A 21,959-nucleotide genomic window follows, 5' to 3' on the forward strand; every position below is an offset into this window, starting at 1 on the left:
AATGCTCTCATTCTAAAGGAAATCTACATTTTTCAATCATTTATGACCAAAGCCAAACCAATGACTGAAATGGCAAATACGCTAACCAGTCAGACATACGACTATCAAAAATAAGAGGTGAGAGGAACTCTCCTTCTCTTCCTGACTGCTCACACCTCCTTCTCTCTCTCAGAAAGGCTCACTAACAATGATACATGTTAGGCACTGACCAAGGGCCAGGCATTAAGCCAGGTTCACTGTGTGTCTCACCTAAAACCCTCTTTGAAGCTGAAGCTACAATTTCAATGATCCTCAATGCCATTCAATGAATTCTCGAAAATTCTCTATTTTCTAAAATGATCAAGGGTATGACTGAGCTTTTAAAAAAAAAGTGATCCAAATATGTAAGTTTAATTTCCTAGTACTAATGGGAAAAAAACACCAGTTATTTTTAGGCAAAATACACAGAGAAAATAAACTGCTAATTTACTTTTGTTTCCTCTTACAACTCCCCTAGGAGGACCACAATCCTCATTAAGCTGAATTCCACAAACTCCAACAAATATCCAATCTTTTTAGTTGTAAATGTCAAAAATAAATTATATACACACCACTCAAAATCTACTAGAAACAGACCTAACCTGGCTTAAGAAATCTAGGATTCACTTTTATTTCTATACCAATTTCAAATATTTTAGTACCTTGTAAAACACAGCATTTAGGCTTCAAAATGATCACAGGAGCTCGATTTTGCTCAATTCAAGTCAGGCCCCAACCACTGTGGGATGAAGGCGGTTTCCCAAGAAGGTACGTCTAAGTCCTAACACAGGACCTGTGAATGTGACTATACTTGGACATAGGGTCTTGGCAGATACAGTCAATCTCAGATGAGTTGTGCTGATTAGGGTGGGCCCAAAATCCAATGGGCTTCCCCAGTTGCTCAGATGGTAAAGCGATTGCCTGCAACGCAGGAGACCCGGGTTCAATCCCTGGGTTGGGAAGATCCCCTGGAGAAAGAAATGGCAACCCGCTCCAGTACTATTGCCTGGAAAATTCCATGGACGGAGGACCCTGGTAGGCTATGGTCCATGGGGTCACAAAGAGTTGCACACAACTGAGTGACTTCACTTTCTCTATTTTTTCTAAAATCCAATGTGTTTCTAAGGAGGGAAGAGGGGAGATAAGCAGAGGAGACACACAAAGGAAGATGACCACGTGTAGATAGAGGCAGAACTTGGGGATGAAGCAGCTACAAGTTAAGGAACACCAAGGACTGCCAGCAGGCGCCAGAGGCTGGTACAGGCGAGGAAGCGTTCTCCCTGGAGTACTTAGTCCTCCGGCTCCAAAACAAGTAGACACATTTCCGGTTTTTTTGGTGGTGTTTTTGACCGCGCCACACAGCATGCAGGATCTCAGTTCCTCGACCAGGGATTGAACCCACACACCCTGCAGTGGGAGCACAGAGCCCTCACCACTGGACCCCTAGGAAATGACCCAAGTTTCTGTAGTTTAAGTCCACAGTTTGCAGCACTTTGTTTGATACAGCAGCCCCAGGAAAACACACTCAGCCCAATACTCGAGAATTCTCAGGCAAACCTGAGTAACTCTTGACTACACCAGAAATGTTTACACAAGGTCCCACAACGGCCTACCAATTTTCCTCAGCACCCAAGTACTGGGCACGGCATTATTGACGCCGTATGTGCCATAACCACCACACCCTGAGGACAACATCCTCCAAAACAGATAAAGCCCAGGTGATAACTAGTCACACAATTTCTGCAACTCAAATTTACTTTGTAGAAACAAATTACTTGGATAATGAATTTAATAGAGTAATGCTGTTTCAAAAAATAGTAAAAATAAGAAACGTACCTTAGAAGAACTAAACATCCAGCATTACATTTAAACCTATAAAAAAAAATAAATTTCATTAATTTTAACCAGGATTGCTGAAAGAAGACTAAGGAAGGCGATGTTACTGGCAGTGCATGACTGTTTTTACAACAGCTATAAGGAACACCAACAATTCTGCACATCAGGGCTGTGTCCAGCAACACCCTCCAAACACATAAAAACACAAAGTATACTTCACCACTGCCCCTCCTACTTCATTTCCACTTTGCTTCAACTTCATTTCCACCTTTGTTATCCTGACAGAAATGACTTTTTAAAATTTAACATGTTTCTCATGTTAAAAGTTGTTAACATGAGAAACAACTTTTATAAAAATTGAATAAATCCGGGATGTGAGACATTCTATGAGAAACGCACCTGAATGCTTTAAACAGTTTCATGAAATGAGGGAGTCTTCTAGATTAAAGACAACTAGGACACAACCGCCAGATCCACTGGGGTGTTCCAACAGGCACCCAAAACTTCACCACATCCAGAATCTACCCCGCCAGAAACTACCTTGCCAAATCCACCCAGTCCTTCCTGACACGGTAAATAGAAATTCTAAGCTTCCAATCATTCCGCCTTTACTTTCAAGCATTACCAGAACATTAGTCACCAGGAGCGTTAATCCTTTTACCTACAGAAAAGGTTTTCACTACAGCTTTTCAAAATTCCACACTGAAATACTTACCCTCAGGCAATTTGTTACTTTCCAGGAAGTAACAATTTAAGAAACACCTTTGAAGATAATGAACAAATAAGGGAATCCACAGAAGGCTAGGGGCGCCCAGATGAACCAGAGCTGGTCAGACACTGATCCGCAGGAAAGGAGCAAAGGAAGCAAAAAGAATAAGGAGTAAACTGCAAGGGGAGGGGCAAGGGGCAGTGAGAGGCGGCCCTGCCACCACAGCTGCCCCACTGACCGCACACAGATAAGGAGAAGGAGGAGGAGGAGTCAGGGAGAACATAAGGCAGTTTCACTACACTCAGCATGGGACGCCCAGACTCAAGCTTTCATTACTGTAAAGGAAATGAGAACTGCAGGGTGGAGGAAGATGGAGAAGCAGTTCAAAGACCGCAGACAGAACAGGTAGGTAGACACAAGGCAGGTGACAGGAGCCAGAGGGCACGGGGCGGGGGGGCGCGAGGGAGAGGAGGCGAATAACAGGAACTGAGACAGTAAGTAAGCAAGCGTTAGTTGCTCAGTCATGCCGGACTCTTTGCAACCCCATGGACTGCAGCTCACCAGGCTCCTGTGTCCCTGAGATTTTCCAGGCAAGGATACTGGAGTGGGTTGTCATCTCCTCCTCCAGGGGATCTTCCCAACCCAGGGATTGAACCTGGGTCTCCTGCACCGCAGGCAGATTTTTTACCAACTGAGCTACAAGGGAATAGGGGTGAGGGGTGAAGTGGGAAGCCCCTGAGACGACTAAAATAATAAACTTCTAGAAAGTCATATCGCAGGAATTATATATTGCAATCCAAGGTCTAAGAAAAGTTGGACATAACAAATATGAAGAGAAAAGCCCTATTAAAAACTATATGTACAAATAAAATTGTGGGATGGCTCTAAAATACTTCCCCTGGAATAGGAAATGGCAACCCACTCCAGTATTCTTGCCTGGGAAATCCCATGGACAGAGGGACCTAGCAGGCCACAAAGAGTCAGACACAACTTTGCCACTGAACAACAGTATGCCACCACACAGCACACACACACTCTAAAAACTGAGATCTAAGGGCAACTGATCTGCAAATACATGGATAACTCATGCTCCTATTTTTATTTAAAAACGTAAGCTGTATTAAAACAGATGTTTATGGTTTTAATTTTGGTTTGCTTCTTCCTCTATTCCCCAAACTATGGATTCTTTTTTATTTTGTATTGAATCATAGTTGATTTACAATATAGTGCAAGTTTCAGGTGTACAGCACAGAGATTCAGTTACACACACACACACATATTCTTTTTCAAATTCCTTTCCCTTTAGGTTACTTGTTGCTGTTGTTTAGTCCCTAAGTTGGGTCCAACTCTTTGCAACCTACCGACTATAGGCCACCAGGCTCCTCTGTCCATGGGATGTGCCAGGCAAGAATACTGGAGTGAGCTGTCATTTCCTCCTCCAGGGGATCTTCCTGACCCAGGGACTGAACTCCCATCTCCTGCACCGGAGGCAGATTCCTTTCCACTGAGCCACCTGGGAAGCCCTATTACATACTACTGTTTATCCTGCTATCTTAACCTCTCAAGTATTTTGGTTAGCATCCTTACTCATTTAACACCATCACCCTCTTAAACACAACACTCCACTTACTGAAATATGTTCAACATCCATCACCACACTCCTCTCCCCTTTTTCATCACACACACACACACAACTACTAAGAACCCAACCATTAGGATAGAGCTCTGCATGTCTACTGTCCAGTAACAACCACTGCTTCTCTTTGCGGCATGAAGCACTTCTTACCCATGGACCTTCTGCTATTTCAATAAGAACAGACACACAACTGTTTAGAGCTTTTACTTCGCTCCCCACCAAATCAGATACATTTCTACCTTGCTATTTTAAACTCTTAATGGCCTCCTCCTTTCTGTCTACAATTTTTCTCATTTCTTTCCGAGCACAAATTACACAGCTCAGCAAATGCTATCTTCCTCCCCCTGGACATCTGCTTTAATCAACTACATCTCACAGAATGAGATCATTACCTGGTACAACAGGAAGTAAACAAGTAAACAAAGTCTCAAGAGGACTGTGACAAATGTATCCATAATTAATGACCAAATTTAAGACCAAATATCCAAATTTAAGTTTGATACATATATGTACTAAATATTTAACAATTTTAATACCATGAACAACAAAATCCTAATACAGCCTCACATATGTATCAATCCACTTAAAAATATCACAATTTAAGTACCAATTCTTGACATGAAGTCCTCCAGCAGCTTTACAAGTACTTGTTTAACACTCCCTGAATAGGCCTCTACTAAAGAAATCAAATAGACCTTAATGAGCACAACAAAAAAGTTTAAAACAACTCCAGCATAAGTTCCAGAATAAGAAAGTATTTCACCGAATAGTTCTCTAGATCATTCACTTAACAAGAAACTATAGGCCATGATAGGGATACTAAGGTTTCTTCTGAATGTGCAATCCCTGTTTTCCAAGAATAAAAATGTATAGGATATAAGGTATTTCTTTAGGCCTAAAGAAGACAAGCAAAATATACTGATTCGTTGTCATAAACTATTCTGGTCATAAAGAAACAGTAAAAAAAAAAAAAAAAAAAGTTAAAAAAAAAAGAAACAGTAAAAATAGGAGGGATACAGGAAATAATCAGTTAACTGGAAAGCAATAGAAAACACAGTCAAGCATAAACTGATAAAGGAAATTCAAAACCAGATTTAAATACAAAAAGAGGAAACAACAAAAGAAGTATTTCAGAAAGCAAGCATCTTTTAATAAAAGTGATACTTGCATGTAGTATTTCAGAAAGATCTATGCCAGGAAGTCCTCCTTTAGTCAGAAAAGAGGGGGACCTAAGAATTTTTCTTGGATTGTTATGAGAGTGCGAAAATATTCCAATTTATTTTTTAGATATTCATTTATTTGGCTGATTTGGGTCGTAGTTGCAGCACAGATCTTTGATGCATCATACAGGACCTTGCCATTGCTGGGCATGGACTCTCTAAATTGCAGGGCTCAGGTTTGGCTGCTCTGTGGTAAGTGGGATCTCAGTTCCCCAACCAGGAATTGAGCCCCTGACCCCTGCATTGCAAGGCAGATTCTTAACCACTGGAAGAGGAGGGAAGTCTCAAAAATATTCCAATTTTAAAAGGAAGTAATATGACCTTGGGTTTGATGATGAATTTTTAAATGCACCTCCAAATGCATAATTCATGAAAGAGAAAATTAAAGAGGACCTTCTTAAAATTACAAATTCCTGCTTTGTGAAAGATACAGAAAATGAAAACATGAACCAGAGACAAGGAGAAAATATCTGTAAAATAGATGTCTGATGAAGGGCTTTTATCCAGAACACACAGAGAACTCTTAAAACTCAACAAAAGAACCAACTTTTTTAATGGAAAACAATCTGAAAAGACACATCATGAAAGAATATAAGCACATGAAAAAATACTCAACTTTGTGTCATTCAGTTCAGTTCAGTCGCTCAGTCGTGTCCGACTCTTTGCAACCCCATGAATTGCAGCACGCCAGGCCTCCCTGTCCATCACCAACTCCCGGAGTTCACTCAGACTCACGTCCATCCAGTCAGTGATGCCATCCAGCCATCTCATCCTCTGTCATCCCCTTCTCCTCCTGCCCCCAATCCCTCCCAGCATCAGTCTTTTCCAATGAGTCAACTCTTCGCATGAGGTGGCCAAAGTACTGGAGTTTCAGCTTTAGCATCATTCCTTCCAAAGAAATCCCAGGGCTGATCTCCTTCAGAATGGACTGGTTGGATCTCCTTGCAGTCCAAGGGACTCTCAAGAGTCTTCTCCAACACCACAGTTCAAAAGCATCAATTCTTCGGCACTCAGCTTTCTTCACAGTCCAACTCTCACATCAATACATGACCACTGGAAAAACCATAGCCTTGACTAGACAGACCTTTGTTGGCAAAGTAATGTCTCTGCTTTTCAATATGCTATCTAGGTTGGTCATAACTTTCCTTCCAAGGAGTAAGCGTCTTTTAATTTCATGGCTGCAGTCACCATCTGCAGTGATTTTGGAGCCCACAAAAATAAAGTCTGACACTGTTCCCACTGTTTCCCCATCTATTTCCTATGAAGTGATGGGACCAGATGCCATGATCTTCGTTTTCTGAATGTTGAGCTTTAAGCCAACTTTTTCACTCTCCTCTTTCACTTTCAGCAAGAGGCTTTTTAGTTCCTCTTCACTTTCTGCCATAAGGGTGGTGTTATCTGCATATCTGAGGTTATTGATATTTCTCCCAGCAATCTTGATTCCAGCTTGTGTTTCTTCCAGTCCAGCGTTTCTCATGATGTACTCTGCATATAAGTTAAATAAGCAGGGTGACAATATACAGCCTTGACGTGCTCCTTTTCCTATTTGGAACCAGTCTGTTGTTCCATGTCCAGTTCTAACTGGTGCTTCCTGACCTGCATATAGGTTTCTCAAGAGGCAGGTCAGGTGGTCTGGTATTCCCATCTCTTTTAGAATTTTCCACAGTTTATTGTGATCCACACAGTCAAAGGCTTTGGCATAGTCAATAAAGCAGAAATAAATGTTTTTCTGGAACTCTCTTGCTTTTTCAATGATCCAGGGATGTTGGCAATTTGATCTGTGGTTCCTCTGCCTTTTCTAAAACCAGCTTGAACATCTGGAAGTTCACAGTTCACGTATTGCTGAAGCCTGGCTTAGAGAATTTTGAGCATGACTTTACTAGCGTGTGAAATGAGTGCAACTGTGCTGTAGATTGAGCATTCTTTGGCATTGCCTTTCTTTGGGACTGGAATGAAAACGGAACAAACTGAAACAATGAGATATCACTGTACCACTATTAGAATGGCTAAAATCCCAAAGACTGACACCACCAAATGCTGATAAGGATGTAGAGCAATGGGAACTTTCACTCACTGCTAGTGGGGATGCAAAATGGTGGAGGCAGTTTGGAAGTCATTTAATAGTTTCTACACAAGTGAATGTTGTCTTACCATACAATCTAGCAACAAGGTTGATGATACGAAATCTTATTTCTACAAAAAGCCCTGCATGCAAATATTCAGAGCAGCTGCCCAAAACTGGAAGCAATCAAAATGTCTTTCAAAAGGTGAAAGGATAGACTGTGAGACAGCCAAACAATACTATTCAGTCAGTCAGTTCAGTCGCTCAGTTGTGTCCGACTCTTTGCGACCCCATGAACCACAGCACGCCAGTCCTCCCTGTCCATCACCAACTCCCGGAGTTCACCCAAACTCATGTCCATTGAGTCGGTGATGCCATCCAACCATCTCATCCTCTGTCGTCCCCTTCTCCTGCCACCCTCAATCTTTCCCAGCATCAGGGTCTTTTCAGAAGAGTCAGCTCTTTGCATGAGGTGGCCAAAGTATTGGAGTTTCAGCTTCAACATTAGTCCTTCCAATGAACACACACGGCTGATCTCCTTCAGAATGGACTGGTTGGATCTCCTTGCAGTCCAAGGGACTCTCAAGAGTCTTCTCCAACACCCCAGTTCAAAAGCATCAATTCTTCTGCGCTCAGCTTTCTTCACAGTCCAGCTCTCACATTCATACATGACCACAGGAAAAACCATAGCCTTGACTAGATGGACCTTTCATTACTATTCAGTAATAAAAAGAAAAGAGCTATTGAGCTATGAAGATAGAAGTGAGTCTCAGATTTATTTTGTTAAGTGAAAGAAAAATATATAGACAGAAGAGGCAACATATAGAATGATTCTATCGTGTGGCAGTCTGGAAAAGTCAAAACCACAGAGACGGTGATTGCTAGGGGTGGGAGGCAGGGAGGGAGGGTTCCACAGGTGAAGCACTGCGGATTCCTTCAGGTCAATAAACTATTCTGTATGATGCTGTAATGGTGTACACAATACGTTATGCACTTGTCAAAACCCATTCATCTTTACAACACAAGCATGTACTCCAATGTTTTCAAATTCTAAATAATCATTTAGGAGGTTGAGGGGATCCCAGCAGGGAAGCAGATGTGACTCGATGGTCAAGCAGTATTACACACGGATGGAATGACCTCACCGAACAGAGCAGGAATGGCGGCAGAGGCTGACGTCACTTACTGTGGAAATAAGTCAAGTTTATAAGAACACAAAGGAACTGCATATAACTAACACATAAACATCTCCTGTGGGAGTATGAACTAAAAATTCTGATACTGCTACGCACATACACACACTGGAATTGAAAAATTAAGTATAGAGAATGTAGATGGTGGGAACCAAGTTTCCCAATGTTGGAATTTATAGACACGCAAGGGAGGAAGCTAGAATGATTCTGCGATAACGGATTAGACCTGGAAACAGAAATGTGAACTCACTTTGTTTACCACAGATTCAGATTGCACAAACAAGTATTACAGATATATGGCTATATGCTTAGTACACCACACATGAATCCTGCTGTCAGAAGAAATGACACCTTAGCAGCAACAAGCACACACAGCACTCACACACAGGTCTCTAATACCATTCTTCAAATAAAAGGACCAAGGCTTTTTGGAGAAATAACTGATTCAAGGGCTGGGGCAGGAAATATACAAGATGAGCTTGGAGCCTGTAGTGACACATTCTCCCAACCTGGCTTTTATGTGCTTGATTTCAATGCTTCCTATCATTAGAGAACTGTCTTCTTAAACTGTAACTCAAACTAAAAGTGGTATCATGCGTACTTGACATTCCTATGAACATATCTTACATTATGCTGCCCCACTTTAAATAAACTTACATTCCATCTCTTGTTTACTTTCATACAATGCTTTTCTCATCAAAACACAAATTACATTTAAGAGGTACTACGAGTTCTCCATTATCAGTGGTTGTTATAGCTCTGGGTCCACTCTAAAGTGACCTCATCTTATACATGGAAATATAAATACTGACCCAAATGACAGAGCAGAAAATGAGGAGCCTACTGTATTCCCAAAAAATTTGTAAATTCAGTACTCTACTGAACAGTCCTGATCAAGCCCTTTCATATTAAAAACCATTAAACTGGCTTTTAATCCTTTCAGATTCACTCACACACGAAGAATTTTAATGGGATGACATAGGCTACCACGAGGGATAGTCTAAAGGTAAAAAAACTCAATTATTAAAAAGACTAAAAAACAAAAGGAATATTTGCTTGAGGCAACAGGTTAAACTTCCTTTTCCTTCGTAGTCTATGTCACCAAACGCTAACTATACAATAGTAGCTTCCCATGAACCTTTAAAATCACTCCTCTATGACCAGCCTAGACAGCATATTAAAAAGCAGAGATATTACTTTACCAACAAAGATCCGTCTAGTCAAGGCTATGGTTTTTCCAGTGGTTATGTATGGATGTGAGAGTTGAACTATAAAGAAAGCTGAGCACAGAAGAATTGATGCTTTTGAGCTGTGGTGTTGGAGAAGACTCTTGAGAGTCCCTTGGACTGCAAGGAGATCCAATCAGTCCATCCTAAAGGAGATCAGTCCTGGGTGTTCATTGGACGGACTGATGTTGAAGCTGAAATTCCAATACTTTGGCCACCTCATGCGAAGAGCTGACTCTTCTGAAAAGACCCTGATGCTGGGAAAGATTGAGGGTGGCAGAAGGGGACGACAGAGGATGAGATGGTTGGATGGCATCACCGACTCAATGGACATGAGTTTGGGTGAACTCCGGGAGTTGGTGATGGACAGGGAGGCCTGGCGTGCTGCGATTCATGGGGTCGCAGAGTCAGACACGACTGAGCGGCTGAACTGAACTATGATCAACATTCGGCTTCCACATTTTTCAGCTCTCACTCCCTTCTACATGCACTCCAGTCTATGGATTCTTCCTCCTAGATTCTGAACACCTGAGTCCCACATTTTAATTTTTCACTAAGAACTTTCTAAAATAATCAGCTAAGGGAGTTCCCCAGTGGCCTAGTGGTTACAATCCCAGGATTTCACTGCCATGGCCTGGGGCTCAATCCCTGCAAGCCACAATCACCACGTAGCCAAATTAACTAACTAGCTTAAAAAAAAAAAGAAATTATCATTTTTACAGTTCACATAATTTTCATCTTGCCTCTGCGGCATCCCACCCACTGTGCTTGTTGTAACACCTTGATTTCCCTCTGGGGAGCACCCATTCATTGCCCAGGGTCTCAGTTCACGTCACTAATCGTTGTTACATATTAAAGAGAAAATCATAAACTTGGTGTTTACTAAGTTTTATAAGACCTCTAATCCTCTAATAATTCACTTTAGAAGAAAAACTCCATTCACTTCAGGACTCCACTGGTTACCCAAGCATTAACTGCCACCCCACCCTGACCAACTCAGATATTCCTCTGCAACTATACACATTACCCTCCTAATCTCTGAAATGACTATTTACATTCAACTTAATTCCATGTTTAAAAAACAAAAACATATAGCTCACAAAACAAAAAAACAAATATAGTGATTATTATGGTAGGGTCATTGCAAAGGTCTAGTCAGGCATCAATAACTTACTTTAAAAAAAAAAAGAAAAAAGTACTCATTATAAAGGTTAAATTATGCCAATCTACTTCAAAATAAATTGCAATAAACAGAGTCAGGTAGGCAAAGGACCTGAATAGACATTTTTCCAAGGAAAATACACACATGACCAATAAGCAAATCAAATGCAAATCAAAGCCATAATGAGACACCATGCCACATCCATGAGAGTGGCTACTGTAAAAATAACAACAGAAATAAGGAGGTGAGGAGGTGGAGAAACTGGAATTCATGTGCCCTGCTGGTGGGAATGTAAAATGGAGAATATAATTTAAATCAGTTTATACAAGTCTACCCCAAAACTATAAAAATCACTTCAATCCTCACACAGCTTTCAATCCTCTTAAAAAGTAAAGACTGAAAGGCAAATAAACATTCACCCTTTTAGAAAACTGAAAAGTAGCACTTCTGTAGCACAGACAGTGATGAACTGCTGCTGCTGCCAATGCCCAGGCCGCAGACGGGAGCCGGTGTGCAGCCCAGCCGCTCCCATCGCTCAGGCTGCTGCCTGAACACCACCGCCCCCACCACCCTGCTCAGGTCTGTGGAAAAGCTGTCTTCCATGAAACCAACTCCTCATGCCCAAAAGGTTAGGGACTGCTGCCTTCCAAGTTCCTGTCCTCTACTGGAAGGAAAAACAAAAAACATGACTCTTCTCATTCAAATTTAAATTGTTTTACAAAACCTTAGAAAACCAATTATGCAAACTAAAATCAAAACAAGGTAATACTACCCACCAATTAGAATAAAGTTATTTTTTTAAAACAAAGACAATATCAAGGGCTGACAAAGATACCAACAACTGGACACACATTCAGTACTAGTGGGAATGCTAAATGGTACAGCTAGTTCAGTAGTTTCTTATAAACACACATGTTCTGTTGACTATATTCTAGTCCATGAAACAAATCTTAATAAATCTGTAAGGACTGGAATAACATAAATAATATACTCTGAAAACTCCACAACAACATACTTCTAAATAAACCACAGGTCGAACAAGAAATCAAATAAGAGATATGAATTGGGTGAAAATGAAAAGGTGACATCTCAGAGTTTGTGGGATGCAGCCATAGCAGTGCTCAGAGAAAATTTATATACCAAATGCCAACAATCAGAAAAGAAAAATGTCTCACATCAGTGATGTAAGCTTGCACTCTAAGAAACTAAAGAAGAGCAAATTAAACCCAAAGCAAGCAGAAGAAAGGACATGATAAAGATCAGAGCAGAAATCAGTAAACGAGAAAACAGAAAAATGTTAGAGGAAATCAATGAAAACCAGAAGCTGGTTCTTCAAAAAAGATCAGTAATACTGACAATCCTCTAGCCAAATTGACCAAGGACTAAAGAGAAAAAACACAAATAGCCAGCATTAAGAATGAAACAAGGGATATAATTATAGATCTTAAAGACATTAAAAGGAAAATAAGAGAACATTATAAACAGCTTTATGCTAATAAATTCATCAATTTAGATGAACCAGATACATGTCTTTGACAAATTACTAAAGCTTGCTTAAGAAACAGATAACCTAAATCATTCTATGTTTATTAAATAAACTGAATCTGTCTATAAAAATCTTCCCACAAAGAAAACTCCTGGCCAAGATGGCTCCACTGGTGAATTTTACCAAAGTGTAAGGAAAACAATACCAACTCTAAACAAACTTCTTACAGAAAATTGAAACAGACGGAGAACACATCCCAACTCATTCTATGAAGTCAGCGTGTCTTCATGCCAAAACCAGAAAAAGAAGTTATAAAAGAGAAAAACTACAGACCAATATCCCTTATGAACATAGTCACAAATATCTCAGAGACAAACTTATCTCCAACAAAGAACTCATACATAGAATACACAAAAACTGTAGAAGTCAAGAAGACAAATACCCAATAAAAAAGGGGCAAAAGATAGGAATGGACAAGTATTCATATCCAAGGAGGAGGATTTATAGATGGTAAAGAAGTCCATGAAAAGATGCCCGAAGTCTTTAGTCCTTAGGAAAATGCAAATTAAAAACACAAATAACATCACACACCTACTGGAATGACTAAAATTAAAAGGCTGACCATACCAGTATTTCTGAGAATGTGGAGCAACCAGAATTCTGACATACTGCTGGTGGGGATGTAGAACAGTACAACTACTTTGGGAAAAGTTGGGCAGATTCTTAAAACCTTGAAATATACACCAACCATACGACCCAGGGATTCTACTCCTTGGTATTTACCAAAGAAGATAAAAACACAAGTCCATATAAAGACCTGTCCACGAATGTATACAGTGGTTTATTTGTAACAGCACCTAAATGGAAGCAACCCAATGACCACCAACAGGTGACCACATAAAGTAACTGTGTAATATCCACACGATGGGATATCAATCAATAATAAAAAGGAACAAAATGCTGATATACACAACAAACTGGATGAATCTCAAGATAATTTTGTTGAGTGAAAAAAATCCAGACAAGAAAGAGCACATACTCTATGATTACACCTACATAACATTCTAGAAAATACAAAGTAATAAACAGTGACAGAAAGCAGATCAGAAACACACAGAAATAGTTACCAGGGAACAAAAGCAATGAATTACCTTTGGGCTTAAGGAAATTAGGAGGTGAGAGATGGGTATGTCTGCTATCCTGAAAATGGTGATGATTTTACAGGCCTACTCCTATGTCAAAACTCATCAAAATGCACACTTAAAATATGTCCAGTTTATTTTACAGCAATTATACCTCAATAAAGCTGTTAAACAAAACTCTAATAAGGCAAATTAAAACCACCAGATATCAGGGACTTCCCTGGAGGTCAAGTAGTTAAGAATCTGCTTTCCAATGCAGGGGACTCGGGTTCAATCCCTGGTGGGAAAACTAAGATACCACGTGCCACCAGACAACTAAGCCTGAGAGCCTCAACTAGAGGACCGGTGCATGGCAACTACTGAGCCCAGGGCTGTGGCGCCTGTGCAACACAAGCAAAGACCATGCCTGCCACAACTAACACTGAAGCAGCCAAAAATAAATAAATATTAAGAAAAAAAAACCACACCAGGTATCACTACGCCCCTACCAGAATGGCTTTAAATACACATTAAGGATATTTTGCAGGACAAGGATACCAGCAACTGGGAACTCTCATTCACTGCTGGTGGTAATGCAGAGTAGTACCGCTACCATGGAAAGCACTTTGGCAATTTCTTAGTTAAACATACATTTAATATATGATCTAGAAATTCCTCTTCTAGGTATGTATCCAAGAAAAATGAAAGCATAAGTCCTTGCAAAGGCCTTACATGAACATCCGTAACAGCTTTATTCATAACAGCCAGAAACTGGAAATGACCCAGAGGCCTATCAAGTGGTGAATGCCTAAACCAACTGTGGTTCAACCTTCTGTAAAACAGGAAACGACACAAACTTCAGAAGATCCCTGTGAGAATGGGTAGAGAAAACATGAAAAAGTACTTAGTAAACTATAAAGCATGATAAAAAAGCATCGCATTAATCACAGCTTCCTCAAGGAAACCAAACGGAGACAGAAAAGCACCAACCATATACAGTATATAACCATCAATGTCTGGCTTGTTTTGCTCAGAACAATGCTAAGTAATGTCGCTGCTCACGCCGTTTTATTGTTGACTTTTATTTTAGTGTATGTATATTTTAACTCAATAAAACTATTTTTTAAAACAAACTAGTAATACACAGCAACATACAGGCAATTTTCAGCTTAACTTTTAAAGACACTGCTCTAACTTCAAAACGTATTAACAGTTTGAATTCTCCAGTGGTGAAGGAGCACAGGACTCAGGGTTGAAGGACTGAAATTTAAATCAGGGCTTGCCATTTAGCAACTCACAGGCCCTCAGCACCTGAACTATCTATAAAACTAAAGAAGCAATACATACCTCAAAAGATCCTTAGGAAAATGGAAAGAGAAAAAGTACTTTGTAAACTGGAATGCATGATACAGAACACTCACATTAATTAGCACTTACTCAAAGAGAACACTCACAACTGAACTGATTGCTTTTAAAATGAGCACCTTGTCAAATGTCCCTGTTTCTGCCTCTAGCTAGCTATGTAACCTCAGACAAGGCACCCAACCTCTCTGAGCCTCAGCGTTTTTTCCATTTGTGAAAGGGAGCTGATTAATAGTATATATCACATATTGTGAAAGTTAAACAAGTGAATATGCGCAAAGGACTTGGTATAATCCCTAGCACATGTTAAGTGCTTTGTAAGTTTTAGTTCTTAATACTAAAATACTATTATTACCCTAGGAGACCTAATAGTAGCCTCCATCCTGCCACCCAAGCTGTAGTAGGGCAGGTCATATTAGTGATCCAGATCACTGCGTCTCACTTTTAGTGAAAGACGGCATCACCTGGAGAGCTGCTTTAAAAAAAAAACATTCTTGGGACTTCCCTGATGGGCCAGTGGTTAAGACTCTGAGCGTCCACTGCAGGGGGCACGGGTTCAACACCGGGTCTGGGAACTAAGATTCCACATGCCACACGGTGTGGAAACAACAACAACTAAAAACACGTTCTTTTAGATGAGTTTTAGCTTCACAGATTTACTGCAAAGATAGTACAGAGTTCCCATATACCCTGTACACTGTTCCCCCGACTGCAAACATCTTACATTAGTACAGTATATTCATCACACTCCATGAACCAATACTGACAATAATGACCATATTCCTTAATTTTCCCCTAATGAATTTTTCCTGTTATGTGATCATATCCAAAACACCACATACACATTCTATAGTCATATGCTGTAGATTAATGAAATCCCAGATATTCCAATGAGAGCAGGTTTGAGGTGGGGCCCAAAAATGTGCATTTCTAACAAGTTCCCAAGGGTTGCTGATGCAGTCAATCTGAAAGCTCACTTAGAACAGCAGTGATTTAGACTGCAGACTCCAGAACCACCACTGTTCAACACAGCAGCCACTGCTAAGCGAATGTGCCTACTGAGCATGTAACTTGTGGCTAACCTAAACTGAGGCGTGCTCTAAGTGTAAAACACACATGGGAGTCTGAAGCTGTCATACAGACAAAATGATAATAAGATTTATCTCATGGCTTCTTTGTAACTTCCTTACTTATTGTGTGAGTACTAAACACTTGAGAATTACAAAGGTGACTGGCATCACATTTCCACGTGACAGCACTAGTGTGAGGTCCTGGCAGCACTGGTATTACATGGGGCTTAAGAAGTCCAGGTGATTCCCACAAACACTAAAATTTGAGAAGCACTAGATTATCAAGGCAAGAGGTGCTTAGAGAGATCATGATCTGGTAGTTCAGTTCAATTAAAAAACTGGTCAACTGCACACTGAAACTGCAAAATATTAAGTCAATAAAACAGGAAAATGGCTGAATCACTGCAAAGCCATCCAAAAATGAGGATGTGGCACAATTAGAACAGTTAACAATTAAAGAAACCACAAAGATAGCGGCCCAATTGGTTCCTCAAAAGAGCATGATTTTGAAGCACAATGATGCTATGTGGTACCATCGTGCCTTTTCACTTTTGATTCATTCAACAAAACAATGCATGTTTGCAAGTACAACTAAAACTATTCCATATAAGATAAAAGTTTAATTTCACTCTTCTCTCTCACTACTACAAAACTGTAATGTCCACTTTAGGCAGATTTACCTTAAACTGCTTTTTCCTAGCACCAGTTTTCTCATATACGCAAAAATGAGTGTGTGAGTGTGAAAGTCGCTCAGTCACGTCTGATTCTTTGCAACCCTTTGGACTACACAGTCCGTGGAATTCTCCAGGCCAGAATACTGGAGTGGGTAGCCGTTCCCTTCTCCAGGGGATCTTCCCAATCCAGGGATCAAACCCAGGTCTCCCACATTGCAGGCAGATTCTTTACCAGCTGAGCCATCAGGGAAGCTACCACTTAGTAATTTTACACAGCATCGTAGTCACTGTCTTAATTAACTTAAACTGTTTGTTACCCTTTTATTCTCAGAATTGTCAACTGCATCACTTGAAGCACTTTACATTCGTAAAACACATTTTCTGTCAACCTAGTAAAAAAAGCACTCTGCAGATACTTTCTTATTAATGAAAGAACTGCCAAATGGTTGACTACAAATAATACACTGTTTTTTCTGCAGTATTTACGTATTTTCACTTGTGCCTCACAACTAGTGTAGTATGTAAAAAAAAAAAAAACTAAAGATACGTAAAATATTGACTATATATGGACAACCACTCTACAGATGGCATCACATCACATCACAAGAATCAGTGCGTTAGCAATCTTCTCCAACTTCTGTCCTCCATAAAGTAGGAACAGAAACTTACCACCCCATACTGGGGCATGCACGTGCAATATGGTACATTAGACTTCATTTAACTCATTTTCCCCAGAGAGTCCCTTTCCAGAGCAGCAGAGCATCCTACAACCAGGGGTCACACCGACATGCCCAGCTCCTCAGGTTCTTCCAGTTGCCCCACTCAGGGTCAAATCTTTAGAGGCTGAGTCAAGCCAAACTCTGCTCAGAAACATTTCCAAGGCATTGTCTAAAACAGAGAGAAAGAGATAAATACTGGCCCCAGCAGCCAGACCATCTACTCCGACCAAAAGATAACACAAAAGACATCCTGTCCTGTCAGGCACCCTCCTGCGGATCAGGTAAGGAACACTGGATATAGATCCACCTCCAGGCCACCATTTCCCAGCGTCTGGGTATGAAAGAGGCGCGGCCAGGAGCTGGACGTTTTTGAGCCACCCTTCACTGTAACATTCAGAGTCTTCCAAGGTCTCACCTTCACAAGTTGAGCGGCAGAATCTTAATCAGAACCCGAGTGGACTCTTCATTCAAAGTTCCTTCCTTCCTCCCCGTATTCATCTCCTGTTAGGAACACATACCTCAATGTTCCAAAAAATCCACCACCGGGGCTTCTCTGGAGGTCTGGTGGGTAAGAATCCGCCTTGCAATACAGGTGACACGGGTTCGATCCCTAGTCCCAGAAGATCCTACAGGCCGCGGAGCAACTAAGCCCTTGAGACACAACTACCTGCCCCAACTACCAAAGCCCGCACTCTAGAGCCCAGAGGACACAAGAGAAGCCACAGCAAAGAGAAGACCACTCACCACAACGAACGGTTGCCCGTGCTTCCGGCAACTAGAGAAAAAGCCTGCGCACAGCAAACGAAGACCCAGCACAGCTCAAAATAACGTAAACAAATCTTTTCTTTTAATTACCTCCCATGTTCTAATTAACCAAAAAGCAACACGAATGTTAACAACCTGTCCCGAGAACAAATACTTCACTTGGAGACACATCAGAACTTTCATACAGCCACGCTTTGGACATGCTCGCCTTCCCAAGTGCCTGAAAAACGGCGACTGCCGTCAGGAGGAAAACATCACCACGCCTCGAGAATGACCCTGTGGCCTTTTCGTGTCAAAGGGTCTGCGGTAACTTCAGACGCCACACGTCAAGGACAGTCATCCTTAGAAGACAATCCACACACACACACACTCACACACACCTGAGAAGAGCACAGAGGGTGCTCTGAAATTAAGAACGGTGGAGGAGAATCCTCGCAGAAGGGCTAGAAAGAAGCAGATGCCCACTGAGCAGGGGCGGGGCACCTCTAGAAGCTTCAGAAGTCCCCATGCCCAGTCTGGGGGGATCAATAGCCTTCGAGGAGCCCCAGATCGGTTCCCGGGGCTGCTGGGCGGGCGGGGGTTGCACCCCCTGCAGCAGTTGAGGAGCGGGCTCGCCGCCGGCGGGAGGCCAGAAAGGAGGGCGGCACCACCAGCCTTTTACACACACACACACACACACAGCCCGCCACCCTCCTTCCTGGGGGCGGGGCGGGGCGGCGGGCACTGCCCTCTCACAGGAAGTCAGGAAACCCGGGGGGCAGAGGAGCCACAACTTCCAGCCATTTAAAACCCCGTCGCCCACGTCGGCCGAGCGGCAGGCAGCGGCCCGGCGCCCCGCGCCCGCCCGGCGCCCGGACCCCGCCGGCCGCACCTCGCGCACCCCGGCGTCGCCGCGCGCCAGCACACGCCTCCCCCGGCCCCGCAGCCCCGGCCCCGGGCGCCTTTGTGCAGCGCCGCCCCGACCTGCCCTCCGCCCGGGCTCCCCTCTCCTCACCAACCTCACCGAGGGCCCGGCGGCTTCGCGGGGGGGCGGCTCCCTCCTGGCCCTGCTTGGCGGCGGCGGGGCGCCCAGACGAACCTGAAGGGCGCTCACTCAGCGGCGGCCGCGGCCGGCGCGTCCCCGCAGGCGGCTCTCCCGGGGCGGGTCAGTTCCAGGGCACGTCGGAGCGCGCCGGCGCGGGGGCGGGGCGGGGCGGGGCCACGTGACGGGGCGGGGCGCGGCGCACGTGACCGCCGGGCGGGCGCCAGGGGAGCGGGCGGCGTGGATCCGGGAGGAGGAGGGGAGAGGCGGGGGGAGGGGCCGAGGATCGCACCAGGCGCGCGAGCTGCTCGCCGAGGGAGGGGGGCGGTGGCGCCTTTAAACACCAAGTGGGAAAAGTTGAGGAGATGCCGGTGGGGAAAACGAGGGAAGGGCAGAAGGAAAACGGCCCGAGCCCTGGGGTGGCAGGAGTGGGGCCCAGGGGAGAAGGGGGCGTGGGCCCGCCTGTCCCCTTTCTCGTGCGGCTAGGAGCGCTGCCGGGCGAGGGTCAGCCTTTCCGGGCCCAGAAATCGGAGGAAGTCCCCTCGCGACCTCACCTGACGGAAGGGAACTCTGGAGACCCTGGTCCACAACCCGGTCCCGGACCTTCGCCGAGACCATCCGGCAGAGTGCGAAAACAGCGCGCACACTCCGCGGGCGGGCGGGCGGGCGGCTCCAGGGAGGCTTCTGCCATGTGCAAACCTCGTGAGGGCCACGATGTCATTGCCCAAAGTCACCCCAGCTTGCAGCGCTTGCAGGATGACAGCACGGAATCTGGAAGTCGGAGGCATAACAGGTTTCCCTGGGGAGCCTGTGGAGGGAGTTCTGCTGAACTGGGAATCGGGAGAGAGACCTGGCTCATGCCATTGTCACTTCGCCCTTCTCGACCTCAACTGTGAAAGGAGCATGTTGGCGAGTCCAAAGCCTCCTTCTAAGATTCAAGGACAGAAAAATCACTGCTATGTATTCGGACTGCAGAAAACATTGGTTACTAACCAGTTGTGTCTATTATGGTGCAGAGATGAAATTTTAATAAAACAAGCAAAAGAAAAAAGGTCAGGGTATGATTCAAGAGCCAGTCTCTGGAACTGGCTCTTTTGTATTCTTCACATCATGCTTGAAGATGCTGTTGTGTCTGACTTCCCCGTCACAAGCTGAACTCCCAGTTATCCTGTAGTGACTGCAAAGAACCCAGTGGGATATTGGCAAGACTTTTAACAACTGTAGTTTACTGACTTCTTATAAAATTAAATCTAATGGGGGAGCTAAAGTTTTAAGATCTTCTTTTAGGAAGAAAAGGACTTCCTGGAGGTCCAGTGGTTAAGACTCTGAGCAATCCCTGATCCAGGAACTAAGATCTCACATGCCTGCAGCACAGCCAAGAAAGGAAAAAGAAAACATGCACAAGCCTGAGGCCATACTTTCTCTGACCATCCACTGGACAATACACCCACTTTGCTTGGCATCATTTGTCCTTTCTGTCTCCCTTACTTCCTAACAAGTAATATTTTGCATGCCCTTGTTCAGCAGACAAGAGTACTGCTGGTGTATGCTTCTGACACTGTTTTCCATAAAACCCCTGGGATCTCTTTATAGAATCAAAACAGGGACAGACAGCAAAAGGAAAACTGTGCCCTGATGGGCATGTGCTGATAACCTTATCTTCCGTGTTCCCCAAGCCTGAGTTGGACACCCGTGGTTTCAGCTTCAGATAGAACTAAACAGTTTGCACACACTTGCTGATCTGCACATAACTCCACTTCCTATTTCACAACCTAATCTCAGATGCTACAACAGTGCCCACAGTATGCTGATCACTACCAACAGCAGATGGAGTCAGATAAAAAGAGCTCTCGCCCAAGTGTGTTGTTTAAAAGGACCTGATGGAAAGCTATGAAATCATATGCAACATTGCCTCTAGTCGGTTTTAAATAACACTGGTAGCATACGTCTGGTGCCTGTGCCCAGGATCTCAACAGATCATTTTCAGGATATTGACATTTAACTTGTGTCTTAAGAAATAGCATAGAGTTCCAAAATGTAAGCTCCACAGAGGCAGAGATTTGAGTCTGATTTGTTTAGGTAGATAGCTCCAAAAGCCTAAAAGCACTTGGCATGCAGTAGATGTACAGTAAATTTCTGTTGAATGTATTTTTGAGTGAAAACGTACTCTAAATTGCTGAATAAATTTGTCCTTTCTTCCTTATTCTTTAATAGGTAACCCACTTTGTGCATTTCTGAATGAAATGAAAAAGGCATAAAATTATATCTGGCCCCACTGCTTTGGCTGAAATATATAGAAAGAAGAATTTGGCAGTGTCTATCAAAATTACAAATGTATGCATACTCTGAACCTCCAATTTCACCTCTAGGGATCTAGCCCACATATGTAGTTCCACACATGAGAAATGACAAGGTATTTCTTATCCTTGAAACAGCTTAAATATATCCATAAGCAAGACACTAAATTACGATATAACCATACATTTGACCACTATGTAGCTGTTAACAACAACAACAACAAAAAGTTCTTCGTGTTTTAATATTGAGATTTCTGGGGCTTCCTTGGTGGCTGCATGGTAAAGAATCTGCCTGCCGATGCAGGAGACACAGGTTCAATCCCTGTTCTGGGAAGATCCTACATGCTGTGAAGCAACTGAGCCCGTACACCACAACTATTGA

General features: G+C 43.0%; 1 protein-coding gene across 9 annotated transcripts in view; it reads right to left on the minus strand.

Moving 5' to 3' along the window:
• Window positions 1-19,399, minus strand: part of ARHGAP12 (Rho GTPase activating protein 12) — a 118,148-nt gene extending 98,749 nt beyond the window's left edge. For 4 of the 9 annotated variants that reach the window (XM_070381884.1, XM_070381883.1, XM_070381881.1 and 1 more), the window contains exons 1-2: window positions 19,263-19,399; window positions 1,855-1,890 (exon numbers count right to left, since the gene is read on the minus strand). The gene's annotated coding sequence lies outside the window, so the exon portion shown is untranslated. Of the gene's footprint in view, window positions 1-1,854; window positions 1,891-2,569; window positions 2,672-3,124; window positions 3,144-19,257 lie in introns of those variants that run through there. The other 5 variants (XM_070381876.1, XM_070381878.1, XM_070381877.1 and 2 more) reach the window with 5 other exon arrangements.
• Window positions 19,400-21,959: the final 2,560 nt, after the last annotated feature.

The sequence above is a fragment of the Bos mutus genome, chromosome 13, assembly GCF_027580195.1.
Source record: "Bos mutus isolate GX-2022 chromosome 13, NWIPB_WYAK_1.1, whole genome shotgun sequence".
Lineage (NCBI taxonomy): Eukaryota > Metazoa > Chordata > Mammalia > Artiodactyla > Bovidae > Bos > Bos mutus.